Here is an 18,237-nt window from a genome sequence, read left to right on the forward strand (position 1 = left end):
CTCCCGGGCCTGTTCCAGTAGGTTCCCCACATACGATGCGCTCCTTCTCAGTTCCTTCACTTGGCTCGTGATCAGTTTTGAATTAAGGTATGCTTTACATGCGGTGAAACCCACTCTCGTGTGCGGCTCTGTGAGTTTTGACAACTGTGCACATTCATGAAACCACCTCCACAAGCAAGACGTAGAGCAGTTCCCCCACTCAAAAAATTCCCCCGCCTTAACTCGGCCTCTGGCATCCCCTGAGCAGCCTTCTGTCTCTATAGCTTCGCCTTTTCCAGAACGTCACGTGAGTGAAATAAGACGGTAAGTGACCTTTTGCTGTCAGCTTATTCCCCGCACCTTGCGCATGGAGATCCGTCCATCAGCACTTGCTCTCCTTCTGCCGCGCGGTGGTAACCCACCGTGTACCTGCCACGCTCCTTGTGGGGGTACCACAGCTCGTGCGTCCGATCTCCAGCTGGGGACAGCCAAGGGACTACCAGTTTGGGGCAAATGTGAATGAGGTCGTCATGAATTCCGTGAGCACACGCACTGCCACTGCTCTTGGAGAAACGTCTAAGCCGGACTCCTGGGTGGTACGGGAGCGTATGTTTCACTTGATAAGCCGCCCAACTCTTTTCCAAGCCAGCCGCGCCATTTTGCCTTCCCACCGGTAACATGAGAGTTCCAGCCGCCCTGTATCCTTGCCAGTACTTGGTATTATTGTTTGGGTTGTTTTTTTTTTTTAATTTATTAGGTCATTCTGTATAGGTACATAGTGACACAGGGCAACTTTCTTATTTGCTGGAATTATGCTTATGACACGCTGAGGGCTGTGCTCAGTGGCTCATTCCCTTTCAATTAATGCCCATTCCAAATCGCCACAGTGAGTTCCGGTATTTTCTCTGCTTTTATTTTTTTATTTTTTTTTTCAATGTTTATTTATTTTTGGGACAGAGAGAGACAGAGCATGAACGGGGGAGGGGCAGAGAGAGAGGGAGACACAGAATCGGAAACAGGCTCCAGGCTCTGAGCCATCAGCCCAGAGCCCGACGCGGGGCTCGAACTCACGGACCGCGAGATCGTGACCTGGCTGAAGTCGGACGCTTAACTGACTGCGCCACCCAGGCGCCCCTTTTCTCTGCTTTTAAATGAGGAAACGGAGGTGGCATTCGATCCGAGGTCAAACGACCACAACGTTCGCGGCCTTAAGTAAGATCTCTCCGAGGATGGCCTTCCTTACACCTTCACGGATTCTCTATAGTCTTTTGGGCTCTTGCTCAAATTTTGCCGCCTGTGTGACGGTTTCTCCAAATCGTAGCGTAATACAGCCCAGTCTGACCCCTTGCCTTTTAGGGCCCTTGATCAATTCCCTAATTATTTCTTTTCTCTCCAATTAGAGAACCAAAGCATTCTTCAAGTAACTCACGTGTCTGGTCTCCCCAACACTGCTTTTCATCTTCTCCATTTTAGGCACTGACTGAAACGAATCAGAACACGTAGAAAGTGTCCGGAAATTGAGGGAGAAGGCGTGCTATAAAAAACAGACGCTACAACTTGCGTGTCAGGGCCCAGAGTTCCACAGGGCTTTATGCAGCCACAACCTGCGGGTCGTATTCTGCCCCACCAGGGGGATCAGAAAGTTCAGGCAGTTTAGTTAGAGAAACTGTGGCAGGTTATGGGTCACTGTAAAGCACCCCCGTCCCCAGTGGCCACAAACTGCTCCATGACCAATGATAATTAAATAGCCAGTGTCTGGAAAACAGGGTGAAAACAGCTGGTGACATCACGAAGGACGAACCAGTTTTAGGAAACAACCTTGAAAGCAAAAGAGGCACAAGACGGACTACCGGGGACAAGGGAGACTTCTTAGGACGACAGTGCAAACCAGTGCTAAAGCCAGACCACATCCCAAAACAACACAGCAGACCTCAGCCATGTAACCGGAAGCTGCTGGTAAGCAGTCACACCTGGAGGCCAATTAGCACACGCAACCAATTCGTCATGTGCTTGACCCCACCATGTTCCTTTCCCTACAGGATTCAGAAGCCAAAACTCTGCTACAAATCTCCGTACTCTGCTCCCTCCTCTTCCCCAACCTCAGCCCCACATCATCGAACCAGCTAGGCCTACGTGCTGTCCTGTCCGGTGAGCATTTCAGATCAATGACCCCACATCCTAGAGAACGAAAGCCTTTCCCTCTATTTCTATCCATCGCCCACAGAAAGCTCCCAGTCACCTTCACCTCCTCCCTCCCCTCACCCCATCTTCTGTGTTCCAAGGGTCCTACCAAAGTGTCTCTCACACCGCGCCGGCCATCCACAGGGCCAGTGCACCCAAGTCCGTGGCACGGACTCCACGGTGTCTCCTGACCGGACGCAACGCCTCCCTCTTCTGTCCATGTGGAAGCCACCGAGGAATCTGCCCTTTTAAATTTTTCTTACGTTTGCTGATTTTCGAGAGACAGAGCACAAGCAGGGGAGGGGCAGAGAGAGAAGGAGACACCGAATCCGAAGCAGGCTCCAGGCTCTGAGCTGTCAGCACAGAGCCCGACGTGGGGCTCGAACTCAGGAACCGCGAGGATCGTGACCTGAGCCTCAGTCGGGACGCTTAACCGACTGAGCCTCCCAGGTGGGGAATCTGCCCTTTTAAAGCAACACTTCCATCCTCTGTTCAGAGCCCTGGAACAAACCGTGTGGGCCTCGATGTTTCATTTCTTAGAACTCGCGGGGCCTTCTCTTGACCTGGCCCCTTATCTCGGCTCTCTTGGTCAGCACTCCCTCCTCCTGTCAGCCTGGGTGATTCTTGACCTTCTGTGACTTCCTCCCTCTGCACTCCTCACTTGGAAACCCCGTTTGGGGTTTATAATCACTCTTCCTCTTGGAAATGGTCTTCAGATTATAAAAGCTTTAGACCCACAAAGCCTGGATCTGCCCGTGGGACTGTGCCCGGAGGGTCTCGAGCCGTTGCTACCGGCTCTCCCAGGGACCAGACGCCATTCGGCCACACACACCCGACGCTTTACCCCCCCTCGTGGCACCTGGGGTGGAGGGAACTTAATTGACCTACGCCCAAACACTTCAATTTCTGATCTGTTTTTGAAGGTTCTGGAAGAAGCCAGAATTTCTTTATCGTAAACATCTGAAGTAAAGGCCGTCCTGAAAGAGCTCCCGGTTGAGTTGCATGCCACTTCTCGGTCCGCGGACAGCCCGGCTGAAGCACCGAGTGGGAAAGAGAGGTGGGCTGTGATGGGTCAGAGGCAGTGGGCCCATCTTCGGGAGCAGACAGTGATTCTAGACAGAGAACCAGAGGCAGGCGGGGCAGAGAGAGCCAGAGCTCAGCACGCATGGCTTCGACAACCCTCGGGCAAAGCACAGTGGGTGAGTGCCCTCTGATTTCTGCTCTACAGATGTGGGGGAACGTGACGCCCTCTGACAGGTTGGAACCCACAAGTCCGGGAAACTGCTTGGAGGCCAGACACAGGCTCTGCACCTAAACTCAAGTGCTTTCTCTTTTCTTCCTCCAAATTTGTTAGTGAACATGTAGTGTGATATTGGCTTCGGGAGCAGAATTTAGTGATTCGTCACTTCCATACAACGCCCAGTGCTCATATGTTCATCCGTTTTGTTTCCTAAATTCCACGTGTAAACTTCAGTACTTAAAACCGAGCAGGGGGCCGCCCTACCTGGGAGTGCTCTGAGGTCTGGAAAACAAAGTCCCAAACCTAGACCCTCCCACCCCCCCGCCCCACCCCAGCAAAGTCTCAGTCCAAATTTCCCCATTTTCTAAGGACACCAGCCATGTTGGAATAGGGCCCACCGTAACATAATAACCTTAGCTTCATCTGACGACCTCTGTAAAGACGTTGCCTCAAAATGAGGTCACATTCTGGGGCCATGGGGGTTAGGTTCCATCAGATCTTTTTTGAGGGGACACCTATAAATAGCACCTCTCTCCCCGAGATTTCGCAGTGGGGGGCAGAGTATACAGACAGAAGGGCCCAGACACCTCTCACTCAGCGGCTGGTTTTCACACTGACCTGTGCCTATTCGTTGGCATTCCGTCTGGCTCAAGGCTGTTTCTTTTTTTTTTTTTTTTTTAAATTTTTTTTCAACGTTTATTTATTTTTGGGACAGAGAGAGACAGAGCATGAACGGGGGAGGGGCAGAGAGAGAGGGAGACACAGAATCAGAAACAGGCTCCAGGCTCCGAGCCGTCAGCCCAGAGCCCGACGCGGGGCTCGAACTCACGGACCGCGAGATCGTGACCTGGCTGAAGTCGGACGCTTAACCGACTGCGCCACCCAGGCGCCCCATCAAGGCTGTTTCTTAAAGAGGCAGAAGGCACAGCTCTGGCCCAGCGGGGGAAAGCGGGCACAGAGGTCAGTGAGCTAACGGCCTGTGGCCCGTCTCTATTAAGCATCCGCCCCACGTGGAGAAAAGCTCATCCATCGTGGGACGAAGGGCACACATCTTGATTCCAAGCACAGGGTGTGAGGGCAGCTTGATTTCTGACAGGACTGAACAGTGCACTATTCAAAACGTACAAAATATACATTCCCCTTGCACAATGGGGAAAAGTTCTTGGCATAACAGCTCAACAGCCACTCTGATTATGCAAGCTCTTTTCAAAAAGCGTCGGGCCTCCAAGAAGCTAATCTGACAGAGACTTATTGTTCTCTCCAAATAATGGGTGAAAAAAGACACCATTTCTGAGTCTTTAGAAGACAGACACCCAGGCAGACAGGCCCACACCATCAATCTGTGCAGAAGTTGGTAAGAGGCCGGGGCACCAGTCGCTTTTAGGAACGTATCAATTCCACCAGACTCCAGGGAAGGAAAGAGAGTGAATGCTGAGGGCCACCGGCCCTCACGGTGGCCGTGGGGCCCCAGGCCCCACGGCCTCCTGCGGGCTGCGGGAGGGCCGGAGACCAGAACAATGGCAGCAATCCATTTCGCAGGAGTGGGGAGCAGGGCCACGGCCAGACGGGCTGAGCTCACCGTGTCTGACAAAAGGAACTTTTCACAACTGAGACCTTTGGGTTGGAATTATGAAAAGAGAGCAGGAGTGGGGGTGGGGGGTCAGGAGGGCACTTGGGGAGACGGGTGACTGGTGAGTTGAGAAGGCGTCCTCAGACAAAACTGGACGTTCTCTACGACTTATTTTTCAAGAGGACTGGGGTAAATTAACACCAAGGTCACTGTAATGCTTGTTTCAACGCATTACCGGTATGTTTTCTGTTTTTCTAATATACTCAAATGTACTTACTGTGAAAGAAAAAGAAAGAAAGAAAGAAAGAAAGAAAGAAAGAAAGAAAGAAAGAAAGAAAGAAAGAAAGAAAGAAAGAAAGAAAGAAAGAAAGAAAGAAAGAAAAGAGAAAAGAAAAGAGAAAAGAAAAGAGAAAAGAAAAGAGAAAAGAAAAGAAAAGAAAAAAGAAAAGAAAAAAAAGAAAAAAGAAAAGGAAAAAAGATCTTTAAAATGTTAACTAAGGCTGAGCCCTCATAAATTGCTTTTTAGGGTGTCTGTCGAATCTGACCACAGAAATACTCTCATATGTAAGAAAAACTGAACTGACGATCAGTGTGTGTCTGCTGCATCCCAGGCATGGCACCCAGCAGATTTGTTTTCATTCTCTCTTTTCGTTTTCTCTCCTTTAAATGTACTTAGAAGGGCTGAATGCATTTTAGTCACGTCACCAGGTATTAAGTTTTACTCACAGTGGTGGACAGGAAAACCCAAGGCTCAGGGAGACGCGAATGATTTTCTGTCCCGAACCAGAGCCAGGCACAAGGCAATAAAACAGGTGACAGGGTAAGAAGGCAAAGCCTGAGAATGTGAACGAGGGTGGGCCAATCACTAGCTGGGCAGGTGCACCGGGGAGCTGGGGACGGGGATGGGGCCGGGGTGGGAAATGAAGGGAGATATGGGGAACGGCCATGGAGGAAGATGGACCCTTCCTCATGACAAGTGATGTGAAGGAACCATCTGAAGGGCGGACCAAGGCTGCACATGACGATGACGGTCATCTTGTCACACACAAAACATAAAATACACGTCCTTTTTTTTTTTTGTAATTTTATTTATTTGAGAGACAGAGAGACAGAAACAGAGACAGAGACAGAGAGAGAGAGCACGCTAGCAGGGGAGGGACAGAGAGAGGGAGAGAATCCCAAGCAGGCTCTGCACTGCAGAGCCCAGTGAACCATGAGATCATGACCTGAGCAGGAACCAACGGCACTTAAGCAAGTGAGCCACCCAGGCGCCCCAAGTATGTGTTCTAAACCAGATGAGCTACTTATCCTGCTCCCCAGTCTCCCCCTTTATTCCTCTCCCGGCCATGCACTAGCCCAGCAGCTTTCAAATTTTTTTGACAAAACCCACAGTAAGAAATAAATTCAATGTAGAGACCCAGTACTCAATTCATACGTCAGTATATAAACTATATATATATATATATATATATATATATATATATATATATATAGTACGTATACCTGTGCACATATGCACACACGTCCCTATATATGTGACAAGCCTTATAAAATAGACCTCTTTTTACCATGTGTGATGTGCCCCAATATCTTCTACTTAATTTTTCTTTTAAATACAGATGCCATCCCTCCTTAATGAGTTTCACGACCTACTTTGTGGGTTGTGACTTAAAATCTGAAAAACCTTGCTCTAGCCTTTGGAAGAGTCACGGTCAAGGTTCCAGACTGGTATCAGGTACACTTACAGGCCACGGGTTCGAGCCTGAGTCAAAGAAGTAAAAGGGAGCCCGACACCCGGACCCTCCAAGGGCCTTCCTTTTGTTCACCTGTAGCTGAGGACCCAGATGAACACCAGGGGCTGTGCTGTCCTTCCTCACACCTGCGTGGCAGGGGCCTGGCCCAGGAGGGAAGGTGCCCCAGGGGAAGGCAATCCTGAGATCGGAGAACTGGAAATTCTCCTCCCGGGGCCATGCTGGGGAGGAAGGGCAGTCAGGGTCTCAGTGCCCTACTAAGGAAACATGGGCCATGCACTACCTCCTTAGGATCCTGTGCTCTGAGAACATTACATTTCCGGCTGGGCCATCACCACTGGCTGCCTGGAGGCACGCAGAGGGACAAGCCCACCTTTGTCCTACCCTCGTCTGGATCTAACCGTGCCGTGCTGTGTCTGAATGGGAACGGTCAAATCAAGAGATCCAAGCACGAGGCTCCTCTGGAACCCGTCCTCAAGGCTCCTCCCTCCCAGAGGATGCAGGGACTCGAGGCACAAGGAGGGAGAAGGCGACCACAGGGACCATCAAGCCACTATGCTGACGAAGCTACAAAATCTGATCCAGGAGGCCACACAAAACCTGACCATATTTCCCCAACAGGAAGAATGTCATGTTCCAGGAAGGAAACAACTCAGGTAGTGGAATTTAAACAGAAAAGAGCAGGGGCGCCTGGGTGGCTCAGTCGGTTAAGCGTCCGACTTCGGTTCAGGTCATGGGTCTCACGGTTTGTGAGTTCGAGTCCCGCGTCGGGCTCTGTGCTGACAGCTCGGAGCCCGGGACCTGCTTCGGATTCTGTATCTCCTTCTTTCTCTGCCCCTTCCCCACTTGTGCGTGCTCTCGCTCTGTCTCTCCCTCCCTCTCTCAAAAATAAATAAATGTAAAAAAAAAAAAATCTCTTTAAAGTGAAAAGCACTGAGTCAAGTCACACAAAAGCACGAAATACACCTGCACCCCAGTCCTAAGAGTTGCATACAGTGGCCCTAACTGGGGGTTATGGGAGTTGCTTTGAGACTACAGGAACAGACTCCTCAGGGAAGGAAAGGCAAAGGCGAGCTCCTCTGTGCTCAGAAGACGGCAGGCTTCCATCCGGGAAACTCATCAGAGACGAGCAACGGAGCAGCCCCCATTCAGAAGGCTGACTCCACTCCCTGGATGGGAAGGCGGCAGTTTCTGTGCCTCCTGCCATCTTGCAAGGGTGAGGGGAGGGCCGGGTGGTCCAGCACAGCCTCTATTGGAAGAACAGACACTGCAGAAAACTCTACAGAGGTGCCCTGGACAGGATTTACCAGCAGTGCTTTAAGTTTCAAAACAAGACCAAAAAAAGAAGAAAAACAAAACCAAGCAACCCAGAAGAACCCTGAAACCGCTGCACGGGGAGGAAAGACATCTCTAGAAGAAAGGTTTATGCGACAGAAGAGAGGAGACGTTCCTTTCAGAATAAGAGCAGACACGCAACCCTCCCCCCCCCCCCCAACTCCCAACTCCAACGGAGACATTCACTTCTGGGGGGGGGAAGCTATTGACTAAAACAAAAGCAGAAGAAAAGAGGAAGCTCGAGGTAGCTGTTTTAGCGTAGCTTCCTAAAGTAGCTTTCAGAAAGAGGTTCAAAAGTTTTTTTTTCAAAAAAAGGATTTTTGTCCGTTTTATCCCAACAGAAGTCTCTGGGAGCGCGTATGCCACCTCGGGAGACGTATGAAATCCCGTCTTTTATTTCAAGCCTGTCAACTGTCTTCTGGGTGCTCTATCTCTGGCGTCCTTTGGCGGAAAAAAGGAGCGAGTCCCCTGCGCAGAGAGAGAGGAGCACAGGGAGGCAGGCAGCTGCCCAGACACCAAATCACCTGACGGCTCCCTGAGTGAAGCCCGGGGGTGGACGGCAACCTAGCAGGTGTCAGGCGGCCCAGTGGCTCCCCAAGCCCGTGCAGCCATCCCCACCCTGGAGGCTGTCACACTGGGGGGCTGTCACTCTGAATTGCAGCGTAACTAGGGAAGGCGCCGGCGGGACATGAAGGGTCCGTAAGGATTACATCAGAGCAGGAGGCCCGCAGGGGCACCCCCACACGTGCTCTGATGCCCCCCCCAGGGAAGCCCTGCCACACTCATTCGACGGCCCGCCCAGCCCCCCCCCCCCGGAGAGGAGAGCCCAGAAGCAGTGTCGCGGGTGTCCCGTCACGCCACACCCTTCTGAGAGCGAAGGGAACTCGGCTGCAAGTTTTCCGCTCTGGACACAGAACCGTTCGATCGATCTGTCTGTTCGTATTCACACGGCTGGGATGTGAAACAACAAAACCAAAGTGGAGTCCGTCGCCCACATCGTTAGGCCGGTCTAGGCGCGCGCCCCCCCCCCCCCGCCGGAGAGGGATGACACCTCGAGCAGGTGGAGCTTTCAATCCCCTAAGTACAAGGATCCCCACACTTGTGTTGTACTCCCGTGTGCCACAGGAGTCCTGCGTGTCCCTGTCACGACCGTGGCCTGTCCCGGAGTCACTGCAGAGGAGAAGGGACGCGTTCAGCTCGGGAACCTCCCTCCCCGCAACACCAGACCCGAGAGCCACCACAATCACAGAGCGCCCCAACCACTAACGCTGCACACACGCTGTGGGCCCCAGAAGCCTGCAATTAGGCAGCAACCACAGCCGATGCTCCTAAACCCTAAGTGGCCCTGCACTGCCTCCCTGCCGGGAGACATGAGATCTGGGCCACGAGACAAGCTCAGGAGCTGGAAAACGGCGGCAGCAGCTGTTGCAACCAGACGACCAAGAATCCGACGAGGAAAACCCTGGAGGAGGCTGCACGCCCCGGAAGTGACTTCGAGGGAGCGAGACATCTAGCCATCTCTGCAGCAGGGCGGGGCGGGGGCACAAGGGGCTTCTCCAGTCTGGCAGGCCCTAAGGAACACTTGACTCACAGGTTGAGAACAGGGTTCCGCCATCACAGAGACTGTACTGAAGTGTTCCAGAAGGCCCCTGGTGGGTATCACGTTTCCCGATTGCAGTCTGGGAGAACAGTAGCTCGTTGCCGTGTGCTCGCCCCGAGTGAGCACTGGGTAGGTACAGGGCTCTCTCGGGCGATCTCGCTGTCCTGGGGGACAGCCCTCATCTGTGGGCCACTGCCTCTGTCAGCTGGGTCAGCGCCTGGGTCTTTTAAGACTCAGAGCCTAAACACAGGGGAGGGGGAGGGGGAGGGGCGGCCTGTGTCCCCTGGGCTGGGCACCGATGCGGGCATGCCGAAGGCCAGCACCTGCACTTGTTACCGACGACAATGGTCTTAAGGGCCGGCAAGCGTAAGAGTTTCAGAAGTAAGCTGGATGGCGCACGGGGTGGTGTTTGCCACGAAGATCCGGGACAAGTGCCTTCATCTGAGCCCTTTGATCTAGGGCCTCCAGTGAACAAACATCCTTCGGGATACTGCTCAGCCAGAGGTCCCAGGCTGCAAACCACGACACCCTCCAGGTGACAATGACAGAGAAGCTTCCCATGCAAAGGAGAGGGCGGCAGGGGCAGGGTCACCCCCCCACACACACCAACCGCGGGAGGAGGCAGCCTCTATCAACAGTGACCCCAGACCCTTAGCCCCGGCCGGGCAGCCTGGTGAGGTCATCAGCCAGCAAATGCTCCTAAATGGAGACAGGATCCGCTGAAAGCGCCCTGGCCTGAGATCCCACAAGCGGGGAGGGAGGGAGGGACGAGGGACCACAGGGCCAGGGAAGGGGAACCAGCCCCGGATGTGTCTGCTGCTTGTCTCCCAAGGGAGAGGCGCTCGCCCACCCGACTCCGCAGTAGTCCCAACTCAGAGCCTGACCGGCTCTCCAGCACTTTCTGCCGGGAGTCAGGACAGGCAGAGGGAACCCCGGGCAATACCACACCTTCGCCAGGAAGGAGGCTGTCGTCTGTGACAAGTTTTCAACCATGATGAATGTTTTTCACGAAATGAAAGTCACTACAACTCGCGATCAGCGGAAACCAGGCAGTGACAGAGGAAAAGGCTTGTGGGGCGCGTTTCCTTTTCTTTATCCTTTGTATGGGTCAGGGGGCAACAGGCTGAAAGGAATACAGAAGCAATTTCTCCCAACCGAGGATCGTGTCAAATCACAGAACGGCATGGGACTGTCCTCGTGGGCCATCTCCCGGGACTCAGTGACGCCACCCCCCACCCCACCCCCAATTCTCCAGACTCAGCCTCCATTTCTCCAACTCCACCCCTCCTTCCCGATCCCCTCAGAGAGACCCCCCTCATGGCCCACGTGCCTCAAGTCTGGCTCCTCGCTCCTCCCACACATGCTGCCAGGGGAACATGGCATGCACTTGCAGGGCCCTACGCGACTCTCATCTTCTGCCTTCTCACAGGTGCATTTCCAAGCACCCCCCACCCCACCCCACCCCTGCCCCAAGCATCCGAAGCAACAGGAGCCACGCCAACTCCCTGACATGCCCTCACACTTCTTAGACAAGACCCCCTGCCCCACCCCAGCACGGACCACACCTCCGGCTCAGTCCCGATCACGCGGCACTGAAATCAAATGATTTGTTCGGGGTGCCTTTCCTTCCCCTAAAGACATCAGCCCCCTGACCGCAGGGTGGGCTCCCCGCTCTGACAGCCAGCGTGTGGTGCCCGCGCAGTGACAGGCGGCCCAGCAGTTAGGGCATTCCTGAGTGCTTCCCCAGCAAGCTTCCCAGGGCCGCACCTGCCTCCCCCCAGCCTGGCAGGGAAGGGAGAGACGCAACGGCCCGCACTCAACACTCAAACAGAAAAGGAAGAATATCCTTCTCGGAATGAGGACAGATTCCGAAATGTGATTGAATCATTAACAAAAGAACGCTGGAGGCGGAGGGGTGGTCGAGCTCTCGGCCCGGGGGGCTGGGGACGGGACTCGGGACCCTCCAGCCCTGCTCCTCCAGGGCCCCGTAACCAGTCACATGAAAAGGGACAGGCAAGAATAACCAGTTGGCCTTTATCCGCTTCTTATGTCCGACTCCAAAGGAACAGAAGTCCGATGGCTGTCTTTTTAATTCCCGGCTCAGGAGGAACGAGGAAAAAGTACTTATTTTTAGCCAAGCCAAAGAAACGTAAGCGTCCACAGATCAATAAGGAGCCAAGGCCAAGAGAGAAATCTCACAAGAGATCAGAACCGCCAAGAGAACCCCCCTCCCCGGGGCAGCACGGGAGACGTGTGCAGGGACCGCCTGAAGCAGCCTGGACGAGGCGGGGACCGTCCTCTCTCTCTTCTCTGGATAATTAATCTCAGGATGATGAAAGCGCCCGCCACAAGCTTCTCGAAAACACACACGCTTCCCAGAGGAGCTGGGCAAGTGCGTAAGGAATCGAGCGGTGTGAACTCCCGTTTTCTCCGTAATTAAGTTGTTTACAGAGACCTCGTTTCACATGTGATCTTTCCCAGTCCAGACAGAACCACTGCCACCAAGAGGACAAGCCGGTTCTCAGCGGGGTGTCCCAGCTGGGCCTGGAGACACCACTCGGCTTCCTCCTGTGCCCGATGCTCGGAGGCGGGACCCAACACCCACACGGCCAAGCACACCAAGGGGGGTGGCTTTCAACACCAGCTATGAAGCGGGATTTTTATTTTTTTTAACGTTTACGTATTCATTTTTGAGGAAGAGAGAGAGAGAGAGAGAGAGAGAGAGAGAGAGAGAGCGAGCGAGCATGCCCCAGGAGGGGCAGAGAGAGAGGGAGAAGGAGGATCCCGAGCAGGCTAAGAGCCAGATGTGGGGCTCAAACTCACGAACCGTGAGATCGCGCCCTGAGCCGGAGTCACAAGCTCAACCCACTGAGCCACCTAGGTGCCCCTCAGACCTTTTTAACACAGAGATGCCTAAGCCCCGGCTTCAGCAACTAAATAGCGGCGTCCAAGCATCCCCAGGTGATCTGGCGGGCTGAGAGCCACTGACTCGGCTGCATTGCCTCACCCACCCACAAAGTGTTTCAAAAACAAAATACAAAGGGAACTGGAGACTGGCTTCAAATGCTAGACACACAGGGGGCCAGTGGTTTCCATGACAAGCCACCTTTCGAAGGCCGAGGCCTGACCCAGAGGCTCCCAAGCCTTGGGTGCCCAGGGCAGGGACTTAAAATGTGGATTTTGGTGCTTCTACCCTCAGGGATTCGGATTCAGAGGGTCTGGACTGAAATCGGCGTGCTCTCAAGCAACACAGGGGCACTCTGGGCAACGGCGGTCTGAGGGCAGTCTTGGTAGGAAGGTGGAAGAAGGGGGATAATGAGTGAGAAAGTCCGCGGGCCTCACAGCAGAGCGCATACCCTGGCCCGGGAGGGGCCGCCGGGGAGCTGCTGGGGCGCGCGGCCTCTGCTCCCCCTGCTTCTGCAGGTTATCAAGCAGAGAGGGTCCGACTTCTCTCAGAGAACTTTCCCGAAGGCCTGAGGAGAGATCCCTGAGGGTCGCCAGAGGCAAACTGCGTGGCCACCCTCCCTGCGATGTTTGGCAGCCGTGATTTCAGAAATGCTCGCCGTAACCTCTACGCCCATCAGCCACCATCCCTCGGGGGTTCTGGCACTTCCTGAAGGCAGCTCCTCCCCAGTCTTCCAGTCTCTTCCTGCCCTTGTGAGAACACAGACACAGGCCAGCGAGGCTTCCTTTGAAGTAGGCATCGCAGGCAGAAAAACAATGCCTGGGATTTGCTTGAAACTACAGTGGGGGGGGGGGGGGGGGCGGGGGGGGGAGCACAAATAGGAAAAGACAAACCAAGCACAGCAAAATCCCCATGACTACTGACGGGGTGGTTGGCACACAGGAGTTCATCGCTTCCACTGCTGCGGGTTTTGCAACATAAAAAAAAAAAAAACAAAAAACTGTTGAGAAAAATTACTGAAAGCCTGTATATTTATTACAATCAATAATCGTAATTCTAGTGGCAAGGAACAGAGGCCACATGGAAGCCACTAGATCTGTGGTCTTTTGGATATAGACAAGTGACCCCAATAGCCCTGACCTGGAGCTTACCGCCCCCCCCCCCCAGTAATCATTAACACTCCCCAAAGCACCCTGGACCCTAAATTGCACAGTCCCTCTAGACACAGGGAACAATGAGCCTGTAATAACAGGGTTGGCTCTTTGAAACGCGGCCCCAAAGCAGCAGAGTAACATTTACTCCCCTGACCTGCTCTACATCATGATCTAGGTCAAAATACTGACCCAGATCTGCTTTCACACACCTCCTCGCTATAGACACCAGGCTGTAAAGCGTTCACGACTGGGTGATGCTTTTGGAAGCTGAGTGTATTTCAGCAGACTTCAGACGCATGGTTGTGTTCGAAAGGGTGCTATTTTAAAACTGATTAAGATTCAAAGGTTAGCAATTAAAGCCATTAAAAACAAAACTCCTGGTATCTGACAAATGCCCAAATGACAGGAGGAACATCATCTGGGAGAAACAAAACGAGCTATTTAACGCCGAACGCGGTGACAGTCAAATGCTGCCCGAAAGAAACGTCAACAAACAGCTGTTACAGCTGGAAAGCCTGGCCGTCTTATGAATGTCACCCACTTGGTGTCACAGATAAAGACAGGCCCAACCCCCTCTGAATTATCAGAGCAGCAACAGAGGCCTGGGAAAACCAGGGGCTTCTATAAGGGCGTGGGACTGACATTTTCCCAGGCGAAAAACAATATGCTGCATAAAGCCAAGAAAAAAAAAAAAAGTGTTCAGGGGCAGTCGGATGATCCCTTTCTCCTTGGTCCCTTCTGCATCTGTCACGTCTCTTTACAGAGCAACAGCGGCATTCACAGAAAAGGCAGCTGGTCTCCGAGGTGGGTTCCTCCCGGAATGTCAGGGTCACCTGCAGGGTGGGAGCCGGCACAGTGTGCTAACGTGCCCACCTGCGCACACCCACGCTGCTGCCCCTCCCGTTTCCCCGAACGATCCAGTTTCTGGGTTTCATTCCCGCGGCTGCTGCAAGCGGTGGACAGATGGACAGAGTGGCCCGTTCATCTCTTGCCAGAAAACAACTACTCGCGCCACAGAGCCAGTCACATGGTGTCTTCCCTGGGGTGCTCAGATGTGGACGCCGAGAGCCAGAGAGTAGGGACCCTGTCCAGGTCGCGATGCCCACTGGTGACCGGGCAGAGAGTGCCCCAGGGCCCTGATTCCTAGAGTCCACTGCTAGAAAGGACTCCTGGGTCCTGCCTCTGGGGTCAGGCTCCAGGAACCCCAGAAGCCAAGCCGATCAAGTACCATCCCCTCTGCCAGCTGCTCACCCAAAGTCAGCCCTCCAGCCCACTCCTCAAAGACCAGCTGGGCCCAGGGGCTGACCTGCTTACACACTGGGGGGCTCTCAGTGGTAGCCAGTGCGAGGACCCGGTGGGGGGGGGGGGACTCCCCACCTTTTCCTGGTATGGATACAGGCCAATCCCCGCTTTGGGTTTAAAATGAACGTTAGAATAATAGAAGTGAGTATTCAGGGGAAAGAGAAAGAAAAAAGAAAAGAAAAGAAAAGAAAAGAGAAGAGAAGAGAAGAGAAGAGAAGAGAAGAGAAGAGAAGAGAAGAGAAGAGAAAAGAAAAGAAAAGAAAAGAAAAGAAAAGAAAAGAAAAGAAAAGAAAAGAAAAGAAAAGAAAAAGAAAAAGAAAAGAAATGAAAACCAGCCTACCCAGGCACCTGGGTAAGGCAGGGGGCTGAGAAGTACCCAGAGAGCATTTAGCAAATAAACAATGTATTTTATTAAGGAACTGAACCGAACGGGCAATGCCCAGTTTATAAAAGACTCACCAGCAGCCTGGCCTGTCTTCACACTGCATCTCCACCTCGTCTTCCCCACCCTCCCCTGTCCCTGCAGGGGGGTGGGTGGAGGTTCTTAATCCTGAAACGGCCCAGCCCTTTGGACTGACACAAACACCAAGTGCGATGATTTTTCAAGTTCCAAATTATCAACTCACAGAAAACTAAAAAAACAATTGTTTTAACGTTTATTTATTTTTGAGAGACAGAGCAACAGAGCATGAGGGGGAGAGGGGTGGAGAGAGAAGGAGACACAGAATTCAGAGCGGGCTCCAGGCCCTGAGCTGTCAGCGCAGAGCCCAACGCGGGGCTTGAACTCACGAACCGTGAGATCATGACCTGGGCCCAAGGTGGACGCTTAACCGGCTGGGCCACCCAGGCGCCCCCCCTAAAAATGTTTTATAGTCCCTTTGAAATCACTTGCCAAAAACCAGGAAGCAGCCCGTGAGGACGCCAGGAAATAGAAGAAAGAGAAGACTTTTCCCATCCCCCATCCTGACATGACCCCATGGTGACTCCGGTGCCGCCCCTGACCTTCAGCAGGTGGCCCTGAGGAAGGGCGTGTATGGCTGTAGTCAGGGTCTCGCCTCAGCTCCCCTAGCCACAAACTTACACTTGGCACGAATCGCTGAGCCAGGCTTGCGGAGAATTTCCTAGGCTCTGTGTTCTTTACACGTGTCACCTCCTCTAACTCTCTTAGCTGCCCGAGGTCAAGAAGCCAAGTAAGCCCATCCGAAAACACATTAAATACATAAAAACAGAAAACAACCAGTGCTGGCCAGGATGCGGAGAAATCAGAACACTTTTGCGCTATTGGTGGGAAGGCCAAACGGCGCAGCCACTGGGGAAAACCGTATGGAGGTTCCTCAAAAAATTAGGTGAAAGTGGAATTACCCTACGACCCAGCAATCCCACTTCTGAGCACAGACCCAAAGCAACGGAAAGCAGCGACTTGAACAGACACACGCAGACCCGTGGTCACGGCAGCTTCTTCCCAAGAGCCGAATGGTGGAAGCAACGCCGAGCGTCCATCTGCAGGTGAGCGGATAAACCAATCCTGATACGTACGTACGATGAAATACTACTCAGCCTTAAAAGGGAGACCGATTCTGGCCCAGGCCACGACGCAGAAGAACCCTCGGGGACATTACGCACGTGACGCAGGCCGGTCATAAAAGGGCGAATACTGCGTGACTCCACTCGTATGAGGTACCCAACAGCAGTCAAATTCACAGAGACAGGAAGTGGCCTGATGGGGGCCGGGCGCTGGGGGAGGCGGAGGGGGGAATGAACAGGGGGAGTCAGTGTTGAATGGGTTCAGAATCGTGGTTGGGGGAAGGTGAAAACGTTCTGGAGGTGGACGGTGGTGAGGGACGCACGACAGCGTGAATGTTCTTAATGCCACTCAACTGCACGCTTAAAAAATGGTTACGTGGAAATGTTTATGTTATACATATTTTACTACAATTAAAAAAAAAAATTCGTTTTTTAAGCCAAGTAAGGAGCACAGCCAGCGTCTGAGGCCGGCGTCTGGACTCGGAGCCTGTGGCTATCTTTTTTTTTTTTTTTTTTTTTTAATTTTTTTTTTCAACATTTATTTATTTTTGGGACAGAGAGAGACAGAGCATGAACGGGGGAGGGGCAGAGAGAGAGGGAGACACAGAATCGGAAACAGGCTCCAGGCTCTGAGCCATCAGCCCAGAGCCCGATGCGGGGCTCGAACTCACCGACCGCGAGATTGTGACCTGGCTGAAGTCAGACGCTTAACCGACTGTGCCACCCAGGCGCCCCAACCTGTGGCTATCTTACATGATGGGTAAGGCTCCTTCTTTCAGTGGTAATATTAAGACTCACTCTTGAAAATAGGGTGAACATTTCTGAAATAGATCAGCTCCCACCGCTCTCCCGTAGGGTGACCGAATTCATATGTGGAAAAAACAACCAAAAAAAAAAAAAAAAGTCATCTGTTTTCATGTGTTTAAGAATCTTTATCACTGGCTATGCATTCTTATTCAGTTTGCGGGTTATTCCCGAAACACACACCTTTGTAAGGAATGCTGATGTCTTCCCACGAAGGCACAAAACCAGAGAAATGAGGATACAGCTCTTCCCAAACCACAAAGGATCCGGGAAAGCAGAAGTCTTGTTTTTAATTCCCTTTAACACCATTGTTCGGTAATCAGAGAGGAGAACCTCCGCATAAATTTAAATACTGTGTAAATGGGTTGTATAAAGGCACACGCTATGGGCATCACCTTATTTTGCGTTATGCTAAACAATTCATTTACCAGGGAGATACACACAAGCCTCTCCCCGAGGAAAAAGGGAAGGGGGGGCTGGGGAGGAGGGTTTGTAAACAAGATGATATCTAAACACTGACAGGCAGAATCAGGCGTAGGAGGGGAAAGGATGAAACCGTAATACATTTGCAAAAAAGCCTCCCGCGGTGGAAGTTAGCCACTCTAGGAAAAGCAGACACAGACGGATGCACCTGTCATCAGAAGAACGCACAGGGAGGGGCGCCTGGGTGGCGCAGTCGGTTAAGCGTCCGACTTCAGCCAGGTCACGATCTCGCGGTCTGGGAGTTCGAGCCCCGCGTCGGGCTCTGGGCTGATGGCTCGGAGCCTGGAGCCTGTTTCCGATTCTGTGTCTCCCTCTCTCTCTGCCCCTCCCCCGTTCATGCTCTGTCTCTGTCCCAAAAATAAATAACAAAACGTGGGAAAAAAAAATTAAAAAAAAAAAGAAGGACGCA

The 18,237-nt window shown here is 52.7% G+C and overlaps 1 protein-coding gene and 1 long non-coding RNA gene across 3 annotated transcripts in view; one reads left to right on the forward strand and one right to left on the reverse strand.

Annotated features, from left to right (window-relative positions):
- Positions 1-18,237, reverse strand: part of GALNT2 (polypeptide N-acetylgalactosaminyltransferase 2) — a 193,696-nt gene that overhangs the window by 113,439 nt on the left and 62,020 nt on the right. The gene's annotated exons all lie outside the window — the stretch shown is intronic.
- On the forward strand, positions 1,050-3,537 carry LOC109492433. The gene is made up of 4 exons (XR_002146286.3): positions 1,050-1,935; positions 2,019-2,127; positions 2,262-3,217; positions 3,389-3,537. It is a non-coding gene; the product is annotated as an uncharacterized LOC109492433 (long non-coding RNA).

Source organism: Felis catus, chromosome D2 (genome assembly GCF_018350175.1).
Source record: "Felis catus isolate Fca126 chromosome D2, F.catus_Fca126_mat1.0, whole genome shotgun sequence".
Taxonomy (NCBI): Eukaryota; Metazoa; Chordata; class Mammalia; order Carnivora; family Felidae; genus Felis; species Felis catus.